Genomic DNA, 7,972 nt, shown 5'->3' with positions numbered 1-7,972 from the left:
TTTTGCTTCAACTTTTGGAGATTACAAGTATACTGCTCTGTTTTGAGTCGATACGTAACGTGAACGTACGGTATAAACAAACCCCTCGATCGTCGATCGCTGGCTAAGGTTATATCCACAATATGGCGTCACAGGCTCTTTCAAAGCTCGTGGAAAAACTGCTAGGAACAAACATTTTGTTTATGGCTAATAACAGCGCAAACATGGATAATATGAAAGAAACAAAATAATAAACAAAAATATATTTTTTCAAAATTGAATCAACGACTGCTGTAAAGTTTACAACGCATTGAAGTTTTGAAATTATTGTGAACGAGGCTATGACGTATCAGCCAATCAAATCAACGCGCGTAATCTCCCCAGTACTTCAAATGTGAAACGGAAGATGGCGGCCATGGTTCACAAAGGCAAAGAAAATCGTTTTCGACAACTGATCATGAGAAGAGGTATACATCAAGACCTACTCATTTTGGTGATGAAGGTATGTTAATTTAACTGACGCTTTCAGAGCACATTATAGGCTCTGGTATTTTTTCTAAACGATAGAATCCTGGTCGTCTATGTGTAGACGTTATATCTTATTTATATTATTTATAGTACTTGTGGCCGTACGATCGGAGCCTTTTCAGACGTAGACCTAGACCTCGGTCCACGGTTGCATACATAGACTTCTACAACTGTTTGAAACTTCCGAAAGTTGTTTTTAAAGTACATCTGATATACATGTAATATTCAAGTTGAAGTGTCCACTTTGTCGATTGAAAGTAGGAAAGAATGCACTGCTTGCCTCCATGGTGCCGTGTGTAAACTGGAATTAGATTACACCCCCCCCCCCCCCATGATTTATCGTGTAAAAATTATTAGTTTCTCGTCGAAAGAGTTCCTATGTACCGCACTGAGTCTTGTTAGAAAACAGTGGCAAATTAATTTATTCAATTAAGATATGGAATGGAACAATGTTGGAGTGTTTTGTAGAAACCAGTGTGTCACAAATCATTTAGTAGTAGTACTAGTACACCCCATGGTCACAGCCACATTTACACAGTGCTCTGTCATGTACATGCAGAACACTTTTCACCAACTTGATGTATGTCATTGAGGTTACGTCCGTATGTATGTATGTATGTATGTATGTATGTATGTATGTATGTATGTATGTGTGTGTATATATATACGTACATGTATGCATGTATTTATTTAATAAGGGTATGGACTTTCATTTTAATCAAAGATTGTCATGTTTAAAATGCTTCATATTGATGTATTTGTGTATTCATTACGTTATAGTGCAAATTATAGAACACAACACCTATTTAGTTGTAAGGAGAGAGTAAGAATATGGAACTCTTGTTGAGGCATTGTGGTCATCAGACAAGCAATATTAATTATCCTTGTCTTATTCTAAGTAGAAATGTTAAGTGTTAAGTGAGACGATGTGGGAAGACTGCGAGTTCATTATTTTTTTATAAAGTTTTTATAAAGCTGTTCCTTAATTATGGCTGCTCTGATGTACTTTTGGGAAGTCTGATAAAATGTATTCACCTAGGGTGTACCACTGTTAACACACTACAAGAATATACATTTTGTAGATTCTATTTACCAGTTGATAATTTTTGTTTTGCCAAAATTATTGTTACTTACATGCATGTTTTTATTTGTTGCATCTTAGAGTAGAAACTCAAGATGACTTTAGAAAAAGCAGTGTCAACATAAAAGTACAAAAAACAGAAAGTGGACAAAGAAAGCAAACTCCAGCAGGACAAAAAATGGAACACATGCAGCACAGCAAAGCAATAAAGCAAAGACTGACAAAGATAGAGAAATTGCTGAAGAGAAGCAAGCCAAACGCCTAGCAAAGTTGTATGGCAACTTTAAAAAGGATGAAGGAACAGGCCTACTTTCAAAGGTACTAGTAACTTTTTTAATCTGTTAGTGTATAAAAACAAAACAGAGCAATATAATTGCCCAAGAGGAGCAAATAGTAAAAAGACACAAGACAGTTGGCATTTCTATAGGGACAAACAATAGATTCTTTGTTTGTAGCATGTAACTGTTTATTAGAAACAAAAGATAAAATGAACTGTGTACCTCTCCCTTCACATTCATAACAAACATTTCTTTTGTTAATTGATTGCTCTTGGTTCTTTCTTTGCAGTGACTTTCAGGAACCAATGGATATTGATTGATCTGATTCTGATCCTGATTCTGCCAAAGTGATGATGTAAACTGCCAAAGTGATGATGTAAACTGCCGAAGTGATGATGCTAATGATGAACACAATGGCTTTAGCTTATATAATGACTGAAAGTGAAATAATGTCAGACTCTGAAACTCCAGCAACTGTTGAAAGCCAAACTCAAATTGCCAGAGCTCTTTCACATGTATGATGTAGGTAATTCTTTAGATTTGATTTGAAGAACCCCATCATTAAGGGACATGTATTTTTTGTCTTCTAATCAATGGATGAATACAGGTACTATTGTTAAACTCAGGTATGTTGGTACTGTCATTTCACTACAGACATGTCTCAAGCCTTTTAGTTATTTTGGAAAAAAGCAATAAAGTTGCTTCTTGTTTTCATTTAATTCTTCTTCTGCATGATTTACTGGTTGCAAAAGTATGTGCCCGTGTGTGTAGTATGTACATACATACATATATGTGTATCCCCTAAAACATGTAAGTGAACAAACTTTGTGAGTTTGTGAAACTGACATTTTTTAAATATGTTTCAGTGGGAACAAGCATTCAAATCAAATATGGTCAGTCCTGATATACATTTGTATGTCAAATATATTTCCCCAACGTGTATAAGCATGTTTTAAGTGTCAAAATTAATATGGTTTAAAACATGTTTAAAACTAGTTTCAAATGAGTTGACTAAGGACTTCTGACAAGTTTAAAACATGAATGAAACACTCAAAACTGATCAGACTTGTTTTGAATTAGTATAGAACACTTTTTAAACTAGTGGATTTTTAGTAAGGAATTCCCCTTTTGCAGTGTGCCAATGATACCTGTCAGAAGTCTGCTTATAGTCTTTCAGCAGTTTGTCACAATGCTGTCAGAAGGCTGTTGTTAGTCTGTCAGGTCTGTTAGTGGTCTTTCAGATGTCTGAGGATAGTCTTACATAAGTCTGTTATAAAGCAGTTGAATGTCTGTCAGGTATTTACCTGAGCTGTTGAGAGCTGTTCTCTGCAGCTCAAATCTAATTATGTATGCACAAAAATCAGCCTTCCGGCAGCTAACTGTCAGAAGTCTTTTTGAGAGCTGCTGCAGCTCAAAAACAGCTGTCTCATTTCGGTAAGGGTATAATTTGGTATGAACTACATGTCTTCTTATCAAAAAAAAACTTTCTGTGTTTGTCTTTCACTTTTTCTCTGATACCCATGACTGTCACCAAGTTTAATACATGAAACCTCCTTTTGTCTTGCTAAATTTTTGTTTTACGCCATAAACTACCAAGAATGAAATATATTCCAGGGTGAACACAATATCACTCGGGATTCTTGGAGAATATATTATATGAATGATTGATAAACTAAATTAGAAACACAGACTTGTTTGATAACTGATCTACTAAAGGGCTACTTTCTCTAGCCAGGACTTTTATAGTACAGACACAGTGTGTGCAAAGCTATCAGGAAAATTAGATTTTACATCTCCCCCAAGTCATATAGAATACTGTCTTTCCCAAACAGTATTAACTTGTGTACAAACAACTATCACTTGGGAGAAAGTCAGGATTAAATTAAGTATCCTCATTGAGTGACTATATACTTTGAGTAAAATTTTATCAGCAAATATCATATGGTGGACAACATAGCCAGTAGTAAGTGAATTGAATTACTAGTATCTAGTTCTGAAACAGTTGTAGTACAGAACACTTTTTGATGACATTTTTTAATTTCTATTTTGAAATCGAGGACATTCATCACATTTCATTATTCAAACCTGTTCAAAAACATTTTCATTAAAAGTACCAGTTTGCTCAATGAAGAGAGGGGAGTTTGAGTCAGTGCCATTATCAAACTTAACATTTATGAACAGAATTATAAACAAGTGAATGCATAACATCAAGTGGCCAAGTCATTTTCTAATAATATACATTGCAATAAAGGAATTAGAAATAAGGGCAATTTCCAAATTTAAGGGTATTTTGAAAATTTTTAGACAGGGGTGTGCCGCCCATGCTGAAAACATCGACCCATGTATGATGTATAAGGCAAAATGAAGACACATTGTTAGGGACTTCTTGAGGAAAATCTTCCACTTGGTCACCTTTTTCTGATGCCGCGTGGGAATTTTTCTAAAGCATGAGGTTGTTGCCAAAGTTATAGACTGATGATTCGTAAATTGACCCATGTCTAGGGATTCTTTCCTGAAAATGACTCATTTGGACAGCAAACACTGTAGACCTCTCTGTATGGGAATAACCCTCTCATTCAGTTTAGTTTGTAGCAGTTTGTGTTTTCGCATCTATAGTATAAAGGCCCAGTTACACGATGCAACTCACGAAGCAATTCGTCGCATGCGACAAGGCTAGCAACTGCAACAGAACGCATACACGAAGCAACTAGTTGCATGGTAAGTCGCAAGAGCTAACTGCTGCACTTGCATAGATATATAAAAGTTACAGGTCATAGAGGTCAAGTCTTCTAGTTGCAGGAATTTGGTAGAAATGATATGAAATTGCTAATATTTACAAAAAAAATGACTGAAAATTTGTTGAGGTATCGATAGTAAAACCATATTCAATTGAAAGTTTGTTTAGGGTGATGTTGATCTTTCCGATGTCACTACTTGCATTCAAGTTGGAAATAAAATGATATTCAGCAGAGATCAAGCATTCATAGACATTGTATACTATTTATAAGTGGTAATCATGGTGATAAATCAAAATGATATCAAAAAGACTTGCCAAATAGAATGTTTATACCAAAAACATGGCGGCCATAACATTGAACGTCATTTAACACATCAGTACATTGTATATGTCAAAGGTTATTACTTGCGACACGATGATGTGGTTACATGGTGCAACTCATGAAGCAACTTGCGACAAGTTGCAGAAAAACCGACATGTCGGTTTCCTTGCTACACACCTAGTGACATCACAAGACCATATTATGACGGAGTGAGTACATGATGCAATACTGGTGGGCAATGGGTACACATGTACCCTGGTGGACAAATATTACAACCACAAATTTTACAAAAATTCAAAAAATTGGGGTCAATAGTCTACATTTTAGCCACCAAAAGGGGTCAAATGTCATGAGTTTTGAACACTTTTGATACACTTTCATGTTACATATACATGCTTTAATCACCGCTAGTTCATTGGCTGCCCAGGGCCAGGGAGAGGGGCATCTACCTCTGATAAAGATGACCTAAACAACCTATGGAAACAACCTTGTTCATATGGGGTCAAAAGTCGTATGTGTATTCAAAGAGGTGGGTCATATCTCTACATAATGCTTTAAAAATCAAGACTCAAAAGTCTACATGAGTTGAAAAAGTTGGGTGGGTTAAAACCGTGGTACATACGAATATACTCTTTTTAAATACGTAATTCTTTTTTGATTTGCTTTGTTGGTTTTGTGTTTTGTTTGTTTGTTTGTTTTTTGTGCCTTTGTCTTTATTCTCATCTGAAAACTGTTAGTATGAGACAGTGTTGTCCCCAGGATTTTTGTCACAAGAGGGGGTAATTCTTGCTGAGCAGAGCAAAGCACTGAAAGCGCGCAACACTCTGGGGGTGAAATTTGCATCTTGAAATGGTGGCTTTTGGTGGCACTTTTTTTTAGCCATTTTAACCCATTTTAATCATGTGAATATTTCAACACAACTGCAGTGTCAAAGTGAGTTTTGATATCTTAATGTTTAAATAGTGACAGAATTAAGCCAAATTTACCTGTGTCAAAAAATTAGTTTTTTAATAGTTTGTCCTAAATAGTTGGCAATGCTCAAATAGCTCTTTTCAACACAAATGCTGAAAGAGTGTAACAAAACAAAATAAAAAAATTGCAGCAAATTTCAAGATGTTTCAAGACAGTTGTAGTGTTTACTACAAAATGAAATCCATTTTCAAAAGCTTCATTGCATCATCACTACCAAAACAAACAAAAAGTCCAACACATAAGGGTGAAGATAACTTTGCCTTTATGCATAGCAGCTGAGTAACCTGTCTCACTTCTGTTCTCCTCAGAGGAGAAGAGAAGACATGTTGACTGCTTGAAAGCTATAGAATGAATGACAAGTTTGAAAAAAGTATGCATGAATGTGACTCGCACAAAGTTTGACATTAGTAGCCGCTTTACCGAGATATTTGACTTTCCAAAATGGCGACCATGAGATCATAGCGAAACCGCAAGAGAAGTAAATCGTTTTGCCCCATTTGTTGAAAAAAATATTCAATTCATTTTTTTCGTCAAAACTTGCAAGGGGGCGCCAAGAATTTACTCGAGGGCACTGCACCCTGTTGCCTTGTTCAGGGAGAAGACTGTGAGGAACATACAACCAGCTGGTAAAACCATGCTGAAGTTTTCCACATGGAATATATATGTAGCCTTGAACGCAAACTTAATGATAAAAACTTCTTAAATACTGTGAACAATTTTGATTTTATCAGTTTTGTTGAAACAAAAATGAGCATTGCCTCTGAGATCGAAATCCCTAACTACAGCTACTTTCATTCATATAGAAAGAAAAAACATAAAAACGCTTGTGCACACTCTGGTGGAGTGGCATTCTATTACAGAAGCATAATTATATCAACATGGAATAAGGCAAATGGAAAGCAGCTGTGGAATTTATGTGGACCCGTCTTGATAAAAATCTAGACGAAAATATTTTTGTTTAGTTTGTATACGAGTCCTCAAGGCTCCAGCATCTTCAAATGGAAAGACGCAAATTTGTATCAGCTACTAGAAAAAGATGTTATAAAATATTCTAAGTTAGGACAGATCATCCTGATAGGTGATTTCAATGCCCGTACTAAAATGGACAATGATAAAGTAATCCATCCAAACCTGAACTATTACTCATCAGCAGCTTCCATAGATTTTAAACCAAGACAGTCACAGGACATTACAAAAAAAAAACCAATATGGTGAATTACTTCTTTATCTGTGTATCGACTCGACAGAAATTGTAATTCTAAATGGTCATTGCCCTGGTGACTCTATGGGTATAAATTTCAATGTCACCAAACAAAAGGTAGTAGTACAATAGATTATACATGTACCATTGTCAGTCATAGTCTGTTCAGTAGGATTGATCCACTGTTTTCTGTGTTCAGCCACTGAACCTGGTTTTATCTGATCATTGCCAAATGTTATTTACAATGCAGACTAACATACCACAAGATGATAAAGCTACACCTAATTCTACAGAAGATGACTTGAATAACTATTGTCAATCCAACTTTTCATACATATGGGATACAAACTCTAAATATTATTTCTACAATGCATTACAGAGCCAGGAGGTAAGTCTGACTAAGAACTTTGAGAGAGAACATTTTGATAATTCTAAGAAGTCAGTTGATCAGGCTGGCATTATGTTATCACACATCTATCATGAGGTAGCTGGTAAAAGTCTAAAAAAAATGTATCTTTAAAAAAATAAAAAACGAAAAGAAAAACAGAAAGCAAACATGGTACATAAAAAATCTTTCTTGTATGAAAGGAGATACACAATTTTTCCATTAAACTGAGAACAGACCCATTCAGCCATCAACTGAGAAATAGTTGTTATGAACAAAGGAAAAACTAGAAAGCTGTGAAATAAAAAGAAACAAGAATTTAAAAGTGAAATATTGTCTAAACTGGAAAACCTGAGTGGTTCACATCCCGATGAGTACTGGAAACTTATTAAGAACTTAAGAGTGCCACAAGAGGGTAAGACATGTAATGGAGAAACTGTTGAGAAAGAAAAACTGTTTGAGCATTTTAAAAGTCTCAATTCAAACGAG

General features: G+C 35.3%; 1 long non-coding RNA gene across 1 annotated transcript; it reads left to right on the top strand.

Annotated features, from left to right (window-relative positions):
- The first annotated feature begins 372 nt into the window (after positions 1–372).
- On the top strand, positions 373–2,387 carry LOC144446025 (uncharacterized). Its single transcript, XR_013481944.1, has 3 exons — positions 373–481; positions 1,670–1,906; positions 2,156–2,387. It is a non-coding gene; the product is annotated as an uncharacterized LOC144446025 (long non-coding RNA).
- Positions 2,388–7,972: the final 5,585 nt, after the last annotated feature.

Source organism: Glandiceps talaboti, chromosome 14 (assembly GCF_964340395.1).
Source record: "Glandiceps talaboti chromosome 14, keGlaTala1.1, whole genome shotgun sequence".
Lineage (NCBI taxonomy): Eukaryota > Metazoa > Hemichordata > Enteropneusta > Spengelidae > Glandiceps > Glandiceps talaboti.
Note: the sequence above shows the minus strand (reverse complement) of the source record. Positions and strands in the feature narration are given on the sequence as shown.